Below are 15,929 nucleotides of genomic sequence, written 5' to 3'. Positions count from 1 at the left end.
TGCAGGGGTGGTGATTCCCACCACATCCCCATTCAACTCTCCTATTTGGCCTGTGCAGAAAACAGTTGAGTCTTGGAGAATGACAGCGGATTATCGTAAACTCAACCAGGTGGTAACTCCAATTGCAGCTGCTGTTCCAGATGTAGTATCATTGCTTGAGCAAATCAATACATCCCCTGGTACCTGGTATGCAGCTATTGATCTGGCAAATGCTTTTTTCTCAATAGCTATTAGTAAGGACCACCAGAAACAGTTTGCTTTCAGCTGGGAAGGTCAGCAATATACTTTCACTGTCCTACCTCAGGGGTATATCAACTCTCCAGCCCTATGTCATAATCTTGTTCACAGAGAACTTGATCGTTTCTGCCTCCCACAAGACATCACACTGGTCCGTTATATTGATGATATCATGTTGATTGGACCTAGTGAGCAAGAAGTAGCAACTACTCTAGATTTACTGGTAAGGCATTTGCGTGTCAGAGGATGGGAGATAAATCCAACAAAAATACAGGGGCTTTCCACCTCAGTAAAATTTCTAGGTGTCCAGTGGTGTGGGGCATGTCGAGATATACCTTCTAAGATGAAGGATAAATTGCTGCATCTGGCCACTCCCACAACCAAAAAAGAGGCACAACGCCTAGTTGGTCTTTTTGGATTTTGGCGACAACATATTCCTCATTTGGGTGTGCTACTCCAGCCCATTTATCGAGTGACCAGAAAAGCTGCTAATTTTGAGTGGAGACCTGAACAAGAGGAGGCTCTGCGACAGGTCCAGGCTGCTGTGCAAGCTGCTCTGCCACTTGGACCGTATGATCCAGCAGATCCAATGGTGCTGGAAGTGTCAGTGGCAAATAGAGATGCTGTCTGGAGCCTTTGGCAGACATATATATGCGTATAGGAGAATCCCAACGCAGACCCTTAGGATTTTGGAGCAAAGCCTTACCATCTGCTGCAGATAACTACTCTCCTTTTGAGAAACAGCTTTTGGCCTGCTACTGGGCCTTAGTAGAGACTGAACGCTTAACCATGGGCCACCAAGTTACCATGAGACCTGAGTTGCCTATCATGAGTTGGGTGTTGTCTAACCCACCAAGCCATAAAGTTGGGCGTGCACAGCAGCACTCTATTGTAAAATGGAAATGGTATATACGAGATAGAGCCAGAGCAGGTCCTGAAGGCACAAGTAAGTTACATGAAGAAGTGGCCCAAATGCCCATGGTTTCCACTCCTGCTGCCACATTACCTTCTCTTTCCCAGACCAGAGCTATGGCCTCTTGGGGAGTTCCTTACAGTGAATTGACTGAGGAAGGGAAAACTCGGGCCTGGTTTACAGATGGTTCAGCACAATATGCAGGTACCACCTGAAAGTGGACAGCTGCAGCATTACAACCCCTTTCTGGGGTGTCCTTGAAGGACAGTGGTGAGGGGAAATCCTCTCAGTGGGCAGAACTTCGAGCAGTGCACCTGGTTGTTCATTTTGCTTGGAAGGAAAACTGGCCAGAGGTGCGTTTGTATACTGACTCATGGGCTGTTGCTAATGGTCTGGCTGGATGGTCAGGGACTTGGAAAGACCATAATTGGAAAATTGGTGACAAAGAGGTCTGGGGAAGAAGTATGTGGATAGACCTTTCTGAGTGGGCTAAAAACATGAAGATATTTGTGTCCCATGTGAATGCACACCAGAGGGTGACTTCAGCAGAGGAAGGTTTTAATAATCAAGTGGATAAGATGACCCGTTCTTTGGATACCAGTCAGCCTCTTTCCCCAGCAACTCCTGTTATTGCCCAATGGGCTCATGAACAAAGTGGTCATGGTTGTAGGGATGGAGGTTATGCATGGGCTCAGCAACATGGACTTCCACTCACCAAGGCTGACCTGGCTACAGCCACTGCTGAGTGCCCAATCTGCCAGCAGCAGATACCCACACTCAGCCCCCGATATGGCACCATTCCCCGAGGTGACCAGCCAGCTACATGGTGGCAGGTTGATTACATTGGACCACTCCCTTCATGGAAGGGGCAGCGATTTGTTGTAACTGGAATAGACACATACTCTGGATATGGGTTTGCTTTCCCTGCATGCAATGCTTCTGCCAAAACTACCATCCGTGGGCTTACAGAATGCCTTATCCATCGTCATGGTATTCCACATAGCATTGCTTCGGATCAAGGAACACACTTCACAGCAAATGAAGTGCGGGAATGGGCACATGCTCATGGAATTCTCTGGTCTTACCATGTTCCCCATCATCCAGAAGCTGCTGGATTGATAGAACAGTGGAATGGCCTTTTGAAAACTCAATTACGGTGCCAACTAGGTGGCAAAAACTTGAAAGGCTGGGGTAATGTTCTCCAGGAAGCTGTGTATGCTCTGAATCAGCGTCCACTGTATGGTGCTGTTTCTCCCATAGCCAGGATCCATGGGTCCAGGAACCAAGGGGTGGAAATGGGTGTGGTGCCACTCACTATTACCCCTAGTGATCCACTAGGAAAATTTTTGCTTCCTGTCCCTGCTACCCTGAGTTCTGCTGGTCTACAGGTTTTAGTTCAAAAATGGGGTGTGCTTCCTCCAGGAGAAACAACAGTGATACCACTGAACTGGAAGTTAAGATTGCCACCTGGTCACTTTGGGCTACTTATGCCTCTGGATCAACAAGCCAAGAAGGGAATTACATTATTGTCTGGTGTAATTGACCCTGACTATCAGAAGGAAGTAGGACTGCAACTACATAATGGAGGTAAAGAAGAGTTTTCTTGGAATATAGGAGATCCCCTGGGGCGTCTATTAGTACTACCATGCCCTCTGATTAAAATCAATGGAAAACTGCAACAACACAATCCAGGCAGGACTACTAATGGCTCTGAAACTTCAGGAATGAAGGTTTGGGTCACCCCACCAGGCAAAGAACCACGGCCAGCTGAAGTGCTTGCTGAGGGGAAAGGGAACATGGAATGGGTAGTGGAAGAAGGTAGTGATAAATACGAACTTCGACCACGTGATCAGTTACAGAAACGAGGATTGTAATGCTGTTTTGTTCATGTTATACTATTTAAGTTGTAAGATATCAAGTTTAAGAATGAATGCTGCCCAAGGATTTGCACCCTATTCTGGAGAGATTTAATGTGTTTCCAGTTACATGCAGGACAGTTGAGTATTGTCAGGTAAAAGAAAAAAATATGTGTGCTTATTTGTTTTCATTTGGAAATTAAGTATGGTCTAAGGTGATATATATATAGGTGCCAAGTTGACAAGGGGTTGACTGTCATGGTTAGGGACAGGTGTCAACTTGGCCAAGTTGTGGTACCTGTTCATCTGATTGGGCAAGCGCTGGCCTGTCTGTTGCAATGAGGACACTTCATAGGAATAGGTCATGATCATGTCAGCTGCATCCACAGCTGATTCCATTTGTAATCAGCCAAAGGGGAGTGTCTTCTGCAATTAGTGATGCTAAATCTAATCATGGGAAGCCTTTTAAGGAGGACTCAGAGGAGACAGGTTCCATTCCTGCTTCAGCTGGCGAGCCTCTCCTATGGAGTTCATCCAGACCCTCCATTGGAGTCATCAGCTTCACAGCCTGCCCTGTGGATTTTGGACTCTGCGTTCCTGTGGTCACGTGAGACACTTTTATAAATGTTGTATTTGCAAGTGTTCCCTCTTGATTCTGTTTCTCTAGAGAACCCTAACTAATACAGGCAGTTTCTCAGACTTTCCTTGTTTTTGATAACTTGACTGTTCGGGAGAGAACTGGTCAGATATTTTGTTTAATGTCTATGGAACTTATATGATGTTTTTCTCATGGTTATGGGTTTGGGAAGGGAGACTGCAGAGCTAACATGCCATTTTTACCACATCATGCCCAAAGTCCTGCTGACACCAGGACCTGTCCCAGGTGTTTATATCTGCAAGGAGTCATAGATATTTATTTTATATTTAGGGCTGTAACCCACACTACTTTGTTCTGTGGTTCAAATTGTCTCCTCCGTGGCCACTGGATGCACGTTCAGTTGGCTCCTGTGTCCCTTCCACAAATGCCATCAATGTGGGGCTTTTGTTTTGCTTTTAGTACTTCCTTACTTTTACGATATTTTCTGGGTTATCTTGTGTATTTCCTTCCCCAGTTCTATAATCTGCCCTGGTTCCTCTTAGAGGAGAATAGTCGTAGAACTGTTCTCCTATAAGAGGAACCTTGTAACTGCAGGGGAGAAGGGGGGTGTTGCTTCTAGGCCCTCTCAGTCAGACAGAGCAAGGAAAATGGGCGTGTTGTAGTGGGGGTGTACACAGACCATAAGTATTTCTATAAGGAGCCATCTGTATCTATGTTAGCTAAACATTGATGTCTCCCACTCTGACCCCTCACCACAGAGATCAGTCTAGCCCTCTCCCCTTGCTTATCTGTAAACCCCACTCCACTCTTTTCTACCTGCCTCCCCACATCCACCAATCACTTACCTACTTGTTCAGTTCCAATGCACACGTACAGCAGGGCCAACATTGTTAGCCTCTGCAGGAAACAACCTTATCAACCAGAATACAGTTCCTTTCGCCTTCAACCATGTGGTCTCCATGCCTTTCCAAGGTTACTTAGGCCAGCACCTTTTGCCATTTTCCATTCAGTGAGGTGGTTTCATGCATTTGTTACAGTGAGATTCTTTTGTCACAGTTTCCATTCCATCTTGGGATTCCACAACTTCCTAAATGAATTTTTCTTTTATTTATTTATTTATTTATTTTTTACATGGGCAGGCACCAGGAATCGAACCCCGGTCCTCTGGCATGGCAGGCAAGCGTTCTTGCCTACTGAGCCACTGTGGCCTGCCCTGAATTTTTCTTTTAGATTTGCTTATTTTAAAGATCACCCATAAAGTTCTGTTGGTTTTGGCAAATGCATAATGTATATTCACCATTAAAGTATCATATAGAATAGTTTCCCCACCCTAAAAAAATTCCCTATGCTTCATCTTGTAAATTGTCCTCCTCCCAAACCCCTGACAATCACTGATTTTTTGGGTGTCTATATAGAATGTCTTCTCCAGAACATCATATAATTGGAACCATACCCATGATAAGAATGAAGCCTTTTTAATCCATCTTCTTTTATTTAGCAATATGCATGTAAGATTCTTCATGTCTGTTAATGCCTCAATAGGTAATTTATCTTTATCACTGAGTAATATTCCATTGTACAGATGTACTCCAGTACACTACACCTATTGAAGGACATCTTGTTTCCTTCCAGTTATTGGCAACCATGAATAAAATTGCTAGAAAAAACTCACATTCAGGTTTCTGTGTGGACTCAACTTCTCAAGTCAGTTGAGTAAATACCTAGGAGTCTGATTGCTGGATTGTATGGTAAAACTAAGTTTAGCTTTGTGAAAACTACTAAATTATTTTCCAAAGTGTCTGTACCATTTGCAGGTCCAATAGCAATTGAATAAGAATTCCTTTTTCTTTGCATTCTTGCCAGCATTTGGCATTTCCACTTTTCTTTTTTTTTTTTTTATGGAACGCTTCATGAATTTGTGTGTCATCCTTGTGCAGGGGCCATGCTAATCTTCTCTGTATCGTCCCATTTTTTTTTTTTTTTTTTTTTTTTAGTATATGTGCTGCCGAAGCGAGCACTGGCATTTCAACTTTTTTAAACCTGTTCTAATAGGGATATCTCATTGAGGTCTTAGTTTTCATTTCCCTAATGCCTAGTGACGTTTAACGTCTTTTCTTAGGCTTGTTAGCCATATAACCTCAGGGAAATGTCTCCACGTCCTTTGCCCATTTTGTAATGTAACTGTTTGTCTTTTTAGTGTTGTGTTTTGAAAGTTATTCATATATTCTAGAAACAAGTCCTTTGTCAGATATGTGGTTTGCAAATATGTTCTCCCAATCTGAGTTTGTCTTCTAAGCTTCTTAACAGGGTTATTCACAGGGAAAAGGTTTTTAATTTTAATGAAGCCCAATTTATCAATTTTTTTTTATGGACCTTGCTTTTGGTGGCTAAGAACTCATCATCAAGCTGTAGATCCTAAATATCTTCTCCTGTTTTCTTATGAATGTTTTATATTCCATATTTAAGTTTACAATCCATTTTGAATAAATTTTTGCATGAGGTTTAGGTTTTTTCGTTTTGTTTTCTTTTGCCTATGGATGCCCAATTGCTTCAGCATCATTTGTTGAAAAGACTATTCTTCTTCCATTAAATTGCTTTTGCCCCTTTACCAAAAATCTGTTGATGTATTTGTCTCAGTCTATTCTCTTGTATTGACCTCTGTGTCAGCCCTTCAACCAATACCGCACCATCTTATTTACTGCAGCTATATAAGAAGTCTTAAAATCAGGTAAAGGGATTCATTCTATTTTATTCTTCTTTTTCAAATTGTTCTAACAACTCTGGTTTTTTTTCCCTTTTCAAATTAATTTTAGAATAAGCTTATCTGTATCCTACAAAATTTTTTGCTAGGCTTCATTAAACCTACATATCATTTTGGGGAGACTTGATGTCTTTACTCTGTTGAAAATTTCAAGTCATGAACATGGGTACAGTATGTCTTTACAGGTCTTCTTTATTCTTGTCAGCATTTTGTAGTTTTCAGCATGTGTGTTCTCAATAATGCTTTGTTAGATGAATACCTAAGTATATTTTTGAATGACTTATTTCTGCATCCATGTGTTCATTGTTAGCATATAAATACATGATTGATATTTGCATGTTGATCTTCTATCCTGCAACCTTGCTGAAATCACTTATTAGTTCTAGAAGCTTTAATATAGATCCCATAGGATTTTGTACAAGGATAATTGTCTTGTTTGCAACTAAAGACAGTTGAACTTACTTCTTTCCAATCTGAATGCCTCTTTCTTTTTCTTGCCTTGTTACACAATATAGCAACACCACAATGTTGAATAGAAATGGTTATAGTGGACATCATTGCTTTGTTCCTGATCTCAGGGAGAAAAATGTAGTTATTTATTATTAACTGTGTGGCCAACTGTAAGTTTTTTGTATATATCCCCTATCAGGTTGAGGAAGTTCCTTTCTATCCCAAAGATACCTTCTATTCCTAGATTGCTGAGAGGTTTTTTTTAAAATCAAGAATGAATGTTGGGCCTTCCAGGCCAAGATGGCGGCTTAGCAATGTGCACGTTTTAGTTCGTCCTCCAGAACAACTACTAAATAACCAGAAACAGTACAGAACAGCTCCTGGGGCCACATCAGTGACCAGAAACACAGCGTACCCCAGTCTGGACTAGTTGGACCAGCTGTAAGCCCCCCCAGAACTGTGAGTTCCCCAAGCCAGGGTGGCTGGCATCCTCTTCCCCACAGACTGCTTCCCAAAGGGGAAAGGAAAGAGACTTTACTAGCAGCAGGGGCTGAGCCCAACCAAATGCCAATTGTGGAATTAATTAACAAATTCTGACTACTATAAATAGGCCGCCAGCTCAGGTGAACCTGGTCAAAGTAGAGGTCATTCATTTTTGCCCCGGCGCCAAGGGGGCAGGACCGACGGAAAAAGAAGAAAAAAAAAGGAAACAGAGGTTTTTGTGGCTGTGTTTCTACAAAGGCTTGACTGCCTTTGGATACAGTGGCAGGGCTTCTCAGGCTGCAACTGCCTCAGGCATAGGCAGAAACAAGCTCATTTGAGGGCCTGTCTGGAACCTGTGCCTTCCCCAGCGGAGGGGTGAAGCCCATTAAAACCAGCCTACAACCTCTCCTCTGTCTCCACCACACCCCCAGCAGGGAGAGTCTGCCAAAGTTAAAGGTACCGCATCATCTTACGCTGGTGGGACCTGCAGGCAGACAAGTGCCACATACTGATCAGGATAAGAAAAACAGAGTCCAGAGACTTCACAGGAAAGTCTTTCAACCTGCTGGGTTTCACCCTCAGGAAAAATTGACGCAGGTGACTCTTTCCTCCTGATAGGAGGCCAGTGTGGTCTGGGAAAATCCGGCTGGGATCTATAATACCTAAGTAGACCCTCCTAAGGGTGGGGGGAAAAAAGGCGCCATACAAACAGGGCAAGAAACAAGAAAGCAAGAACTGAAAAATTCTCCTCTGTTAAACAAAGCCTAAGCTAAATGTCCAGATAAAGCTGAACTGAATGTCAAAGAACAGATAGACAACAAATTCATCCAGCAAGAAAACCCTAGGTGAAAGCAATCTCCAGAATAAACTAATTAAGGTAATTAAATGCCTAGACACCAGCAAAAAATAACAAATCACACTAGGAAAATTGAAGATATGGCCCAGTCAAAGGAACAAACCAACAATTCAAATGAGATACAGGAGCTGAAACAATTAATTCGAATACACGAACAGACATGGAAAACCTCATCAAAAACCAAATCAATGAATTGAGGAAGGATATAAAGGAGGCAAAGAATGAACAAAAAGAAGAAATCAAAAGTCTGAAAAAAAATCACAGAACTTATGGGAATGAAAGGCATGATAGAAGAGAGATGAAAAAAAAAAAACAATGGAAACCTACAATGGTAGATTTTGAGAGGCAGAACATAGGATCAGTGAACCTGAGGATGGAACATCTGAAATCTGACAAGAAAAAGAAAATATAGGGAAAAAATGGAAAAATATGAGCAGGGACTCAGGGAATTGAATGACAATATGAAGCACAGGAATATACATGTTGTGGGTATCCCAGAAGGAGAAGAAAAGGGAAAAGGAGGAGAAAAACTAACGGAGGAAATTATCACTGAAAATTTCCCAACTATTTTGGAAGACTTAAAATTACAGCTCCAAGAAGTGCAGAATACCCCAAAGAGAATAGATCCAAATAGACGTACTTCAAGACATTTACTAATCAGAATGTCAGAGGTCAAAGAGAAAGAGAGAATCTTGAAAGCAGCAAGAGAAAAGCAATCCATCACATACAAGGGAAGCCCAATAAGACTATGCATAGATTTCTCAGCAGAAACCATGGAGGTGAGAAGACAGTGGGATGATATGTTTAAATTATTAAAAGAGAAAAACTGCCAACCAAGAATTCTATATCCAGCAAAATTGTCCTTCAAAAATGAGGGAGAAATTAAAACATTTTCAGACAAAAAATCACTGAGAGAATTTATGACCAAGAGACGAACTCTGCAAGAAATACTAAAGGGAGCACTAGAGACAGATACGAAAAGACAGACAAGAGAGGTGTGGAGAAGAGTGTAGAAAGGAAGACTATGAGTAAAGGTAAAAAGAAGGAAAATTAGATATGACATATAAAGTCCAAAAGGCAAAATGTTAGAAGAAAGTACTACCCATGCAGTAATAACACTAAATATTAATGGATTAAACTCCCAATCAAAAGACATAGACTGGCAAAATGGATTAAAAACAGAACCCATCTATATGCTGTCTCTACTAAAAGGACATGAGGGCAAGGACACAAACGGACATTTGCCCATGAATGTTTATAGCAGCATTATTTATAATTACCAAGAGATGGAAACAGCCAAAATGTCCATCAACAGGAGGCTAAACAAACTGTGGCATATACATATGATGGAATATTATGCAGCCGTAAGACAGAATAAAGTTATGAAGTATGTAACAACATGGATGGACTTAAGGACATTATTCTGAGTGAGATTAGCCAAAAACAAAAGGACAAATACTGTATGGTCTCACTGATACAAACTGACATTAGTGAATAAACTTGGATTATTTCGTTGGTGACAGAGACCATCAGGAGATAGAAATAGGGTAATATATTGGGTAATTGGAGCTGAAGGAATACAGATTGTACAACAGGACTGAATATAAAAACTCAGAAATGGACAGCACAATACTACCTAACTGTAATACAATTATGTTAAAACACTGAATGAAGCTGAATGTGAGAATGATAGAGGGAGGAGGGCTGGGGGCATAAATGAAATCACAAAGAAAGATAGATGATAAAGATTGAGATGGTATAATCTAGGAATGCCTAGAGTGTATAATGACAGTGACTAAATGTACAAATTTTAAAAATGTTTTCGCATGAGGAAGAACAAAGGAATGTCAGTACTGCAGGGTGCTGAAAATAGATGGTAATTAATATTTTAAAATTTCAACTTATTTGTGAGACTAATGCAAAAAATGTTTATTTGGTACAAAATTTATATTCTGACTAGTGCATCTCCCAATATAACTTATGTAGATAGTTGGTTGAACAACATAAATACATGGAACCTTGGGTAGGACATGAGATTTGGTTGGTTTGTCCAGAGTGATGCCCCAATGAATCCCAGAATGATTTGATCAGTGGGTGGAAAAGTATTTGCAAAGTCCCTTTTGGGGAATGGTGAGAATGGGGGAAAATTCAACCTCCCCAAGTTGAATTCTTGATATTCTCACAAGCAGTGTGGACAACCAAGCTACAGGCTGAATCCCCAGTCTTGGGGTTTGTTCATATGAAACTTAACCCTACAAAGGATAGGTCAAGCCTACTTAAAATTAGGCCTAAGAGTCACCCCCAGGAGAACCTCTTTTGTTGCTCAGATGTGGCCTCTGTCTCCAGCCAACACAACAAGCAAACTCACCACTCTCCCCCTGTCTACGTGGGACATGACTCCCAGGGGTGTGGACCTTCCTGACAACGTGGGACAGAAATCCCAGAATGAGCTCAGACTCAGCATCAAGGGATTGAGAAAAACTCTAGAATGAGCTGAGAATTAACATCAAGCGATTGAGAAAACCTTCTCGACCAAAAGGGGGAAGAGTGAAATGAGATAAAGTGTCAATGGCTGAGAGATTCCAAACAGAGTCGAGAGGTTATCCTGGAGGTTATTCTTACGCATTAAATAGATATCATCTTGTTATCCAAGATGTAATGGAGAGGCTGGGGGGATCTGCCTGAAAATGTAGAGCTGTGTTCCAGTAGCCATGTTTCTAGATGATGATTGTATAATGATATAGCTTTCGCAATGTGACTCTGTGAATGTGAAAACCTTGTGTCTGATGCTCCTTTTATCTACCTTGTAACAGATGAATAGAACATATGGAATAAAAATAAATAATAGGGGGAACAAATGTTAAAGTAAATTTAGTTTGAAATGCTAGTGATAAATGAAAGCGAGGGGTTAGGGGTATGGTATGTATAATTTCTTTTTCTGTTGTCTTTTTATTTCTTCTTCTGAATTGATGCAAATGTTCTAAGAAATGATCACGATGATGAATATGCAACTATGTGATGATATTGTGAATTACTGATTATATATGTAGAACGGAATGAGCATATGTTGGGAATGTTTGTGTTTCTTTCTTGTAATATATTTTTAAAAATTAATTAAAAAATTTTAAAAAGAATGAATGTTGGAATTTATCAAATGCCTTTTCCTGTTGTATCTATAGGGACAATCACGTGGTTTTTTTTGGTATGTTAATGTGGTAAGTGACACTGATTGATTCTCAAATGTTAAGCAAAGCTTCAATTACTGTAATAAACTCTACTAGGTCATGGTGTATTATCTTTTTAAAAAATCTTGTTGTAATCAGTTTGCTAGGACTTAGTTAGGAATGTGTGTGTGTGTATCTATGTTACATGTTGGTCTGTAGTATTCTTTTCCTGTGATGCCTTTGCTTTTGGTATCAGAGACATGCTGGTTGCACGGGATGCATTGGCATATCCTTCTCTCCAAGTTCCTGGATGAGCTCGTGCAGGCTTGGTATTATTTATTCCTTAAATGTTTTGGTATCATTTACTAGTGAAGATAACTGGGTCAGGAGTTTTCCCTGTGGGAAGATTTCTAACTATACATTCAATTTTATTAATAGATACATGAAAATATTGAGGTGATCTATTTTTTCATGAATAAGCTTTTGTAATCTTTCATTATGAAATGACCTTCTTTATCAGGAATGTGCCCAGTTGTCTAAGTTGTCAAATGTATTCACATGAAGTTTTTCATAATGTCACCAATACAGGCAGTGGATTCTTAGCCCATGAATTCAAATAACCAATTCCGGAGACCCCCAGATTTCAAAAAGAGAAAAAGTTTATTACAAGGCACATAGCAGAAGATCAGATGTCCTATCAGCCCAAAAATCTGTCTTCTGGAACTGCAGTAATTCTAATAGTTTTATAACATCAAAAGATGGCGGGTTTAGGGTAATGAGCACAGTGGCCCAGCTGACGTGATTAGAGGTGTCTGGTGACCAAGCATGCGCAGACTGATGACATGCTTAGTCACAGGTAAGGAAGCCGTGACCTTCATATGAGGATGGGTGGAATTTTTAATACGATAATGGTATAGGTAACTTGTAGGTTAAGGTCTAAGCTACTGCACGTGTCAGGCCCATTTGGTTAGGTCCAGTCTCGGTTATCAAAGTAACTTTGACTTGGGATGGGTTAGTTTTGGCTGACCCAGGGCCCTTCATGAATAAACTTTAGGGGCTGTCTTTAGTGACCACAGGACTCCAGAGTTGGAAAACTGGATAAATGGGTATAAGGGAGGATCAGTCACCAGGGTTTTGCAATCCCAGGGGCAGAAGATAAAGGCTGTACAATCATTATCAGAGATCAAGGCAGTTGGGTTACAGTTAAAAGATGTCAGGTATTTCCCTCTGTCTACTCTAATATATCAGGAAGTAAAAGGGATCATCTGTACAATAATTCAGTAATCAAAATCATCTCATAAATCCCAATTTCTGGGTTACAATAATATTCACATAAACTTTCACTGTCTATAGAATCTGTAGTGATGTCAACCCATTCATTCCTGATATTGGTAATTTGTATCTTCTCTATTTTTCTGAACAGTTTGACTCGAGGTTTATTCATTTTATTGATTTTTCTCAAAGAACCAGCTTTTGGTTTCACTGATTTTTCTCTATTGTTTTTCTATTTTCTATTTCATTCATTTCTGATCTGATAGTATTGCTTTTCTTCTGCTTCTGTTTACTTTGTTCTTCTTTTTCTAGTTTCATAAGGCAAAAGCTAGTCATTGATTTGACACTTTTCTTCTTTTGCAACAGAGGTGCTTAGTGCTATACATTTCCCCGGAAGTATTTTAATGCAGCATTCCACAATTTTCTAAATGTTTTCATTTTCATTCATTTCAAGAAACTTTTCTCGCGTCCCTTTTGATTTCTTCTTTTACCTATGGGATATATAGAAGTGCTTTATTTAGTTTGCAAATGTTTGGGGATTCTTTCAAAATATCTTCACATTAATGATTTGTAATTTAGCTAAATTGTGGTCAGGAACATACTTTGTAGGACTTGAATCCTGTTAAATTTATTGAGACTTATTTTATGACCCAGATTATGGTTTACCTTGGTGAATGTTGAGTGTGTACTCAAAAAGATTATGCATTCCGATGTTGCTGAGTAGAGTTTTCTACAAATGTCAGTTAGGTCAAACTGATTGATAATGTTGTTGAGATCTTTTTTATCCTGATCTTCTGTCTACTTATTCTACTGATGATTGTGAGAAGAGTGTTGAAATCTCCAACTGTACTTATGGATTTGTCTATTTCTCCTTACAGTTCTATCAGTTTTTGCCCCAATGTATCTTGAAGTTCTCTAATTAGGTGCATTCTAATTAGGTATGTTATGTCCTTTTTTTTAAAATTTTACTTAAAAAAATTATTTATTAATTTAAAAAATTAAGAACAAAAAGATTAACATATCATTCCGTTCTACATATATAATCAGTAATTCTCAATATCATCACATAACTGCATATTCATCATTTTTTAGAACATTTGCATCAGTTCAGAAAAAGAAATAAAAAGACAACAGAAAAAGAAGTAAAACGATAACAGAGAAAAAAAAAGATTATACATACCAACCCCTTACCCCTCGCTTTCATTTATCACTAGCATTTCAAACTAAATTTATTTTAACATTTGTTCCCCCTATTATTTATTTTTATTCCATATGTTCCTCTCATCTGTTGATAAGGTAGATAAAAGGAGCATCAGACACAAGGTTTTCACAATCACACAGTCACATTGTGAAAGCTATATCATTATAAAATCATCATCAAGAAACATGGCTACTGGAACACAGCTCTACACTTTCAGGCAGTTCCCTCCAGCCCCTCCATTACATCTTGGATAACAAGGTGATATCTACTTAATGCATAAGAATAACCTCCAGGATAACCTCTCGACTCTGTTTGGAATCTCTCAGCCATTGACACTTTGTCTCATTTCACTCTTCCCCTTTTTGGTCGAGAAGGTTTTCTCAATCCCTTGTCTCATTTCACTCTTCCCCTTTTTGGTCGAGAAGGTTTTCTCAATCCCTTGATGCTAGGTCTCAGCTCATTCTGGGATTTCTGTCCCACACTGCCAGAAAGATCCACACCCCTGGTAGTCATGTCCCACGTAGACAGGGGGAGGGTGGTGAGTCTGCTTGCTGTGTTGGCTGGAGAGAGAGGCCACATCTGAGCAACAAAAGTGGTTCTCTTGGGGGTGACTCTTAGGCTTAATTTTAAGTAGGCTTGACCTATCCCCTGTGGGGTTAAGTTTCATATGAACAAATCCCAAGACTGGGGGCTCAGCCTATAACTTTGGTTGTCCACAACTGCTTGTGAGAATATCAAGAATTCAACTTGGGGAAGTTGAGTTTTACCCCATTCTCACCATTCCCTGAAGGGGACTTTGCAAATACTTTTTCACTCACTGATCAAATCACTTTGGGATTCATCAGGGCATTACCTGGACAAACTAACAAAATCTCATGTCCTATACAAAGTTCCATATACTTAAGGTGTTCAATCAACTATCTACATAAGTTATATTAGGAGATGCACTAGTCAAAGTATAGATTTGTACCAAATAAACATTTTTTTCCTTTAGTCTCTCACATTAGTTGAAATTTTTAAATATTATGTACCATCTATTTTCAGCACACTGCAGTAATGACATTCTTTTGTTCTTCCTCATGCAAAAACATTTTTAAAATTTGTACATTGTACATTTCACTGTTATTATACACTCTAGGCATTCCTAGATTATACCATCTCGATCTTTACCATCTATCTTTCTTTCTGATTTCATTTATGCCCCAGCCCTCCTCCCTCTATCGTTCTCATATGTAGCTTCATTCAGTGTTTTAACATAACTGTATTACAGTTAGGTAATATTGTGCTGTCCATTTCTGAGTTTTTATGTTCAGTTCTGTTGCACAGTCTGTATCCCTTCAGCTCCAATTACCCAATATCTTACCCTATTTCTATCTCCTGATGGTCTCTGTCACCAACGAAATATTCCAAGTTTATTCACATGTCAGTTCATATCAGTGAGACCATACAGTATTTGTCCTTTTGTTTCTGGCTAATCACACTCAGCATAATGTCCTTAAGGTCCATTCATGTTGTTACATACTTCATAACTTTATTCTGTCTTACAGCTGCATAATATTCCATCTTATGTAAATGTCACAGTTTGTTTAGCCAACTGTCTGTTGATGGACCTTTTGGCTGTTTCCATCTCTTGGTAATTGTGAATAATGCTGCTATAAACATTGGTGTGTAAATGTCCATTTGTGTCCTTGGCTTCGTGTCCTTTGAGTAGAGACAGCATATAGATGGGTCCTGTTTTTTAATCCATTCTGCCAGACTATGCCTTTTGATTGGAGAGTTTAATCCATTAACATTCAGTGTTATTACTGCATGGGTAGTACTTTCTTCTACTGTTTTGCCTTCTGGATTTTATATGTCATATATAATTTTCCTTCTTTTTACCTTTACTCATAGTCTTCCTTTCTACACCCTTCTCCACACCTCTGTCTTCTCTCTTCGTATCTGTCTCTAGTGTTCCCTTTAGTATTTCTTGCAGAGCTGGTCTCTTGGTCACAAATTCTCTCAGTGATTTTTTGTCTGAAAATGTTTTAATTTCTCCCTCATTTTTGAAGGACAGTTTTGTTGGATATAGAATTCTTGGTTGGCAGTTTTTCTCTTTTAATAATTTAAATATATTATCCCACTGTCTTCTCGCTTCC

At 39.6% G+C, this 15,929-nt stretch overlaps 1 pseudogene; it reads right to left on the bottom strand.

Moving 5' to 3' along the window:
* Window positions 1-5,496: 5,496 nt before the first annotated feature.
* On the bottom strand, window positions 5,497-5,582 carry LOC143653493 (U6 spliceosomal RNA; annotated as a pseudogene).
* Between the last annotated feature and the right edge of the window lie 10,347 nt (window positions 5,583-15,929).

This window comes from Tamandua tetradactyla, chromosome 1, assembly GCF_023851605.1.
Source record: "Tamandua tetradactyla isolate mTamTet1 chromosome 1, mTamTet1.pri, whole genome shotgun sequence".
Classification (NCBI taxonomy): Eukaryota; Metazoa; Chordata; class Mammalia; order Pilosa; family Myrmecophagidae; genus Tamandua; species Tamandua tetradactyla.
Note: the sequence above shows the minus strand (reverse complement) of the source record. Positions and strands in the feature narration are given on the sequence as shown.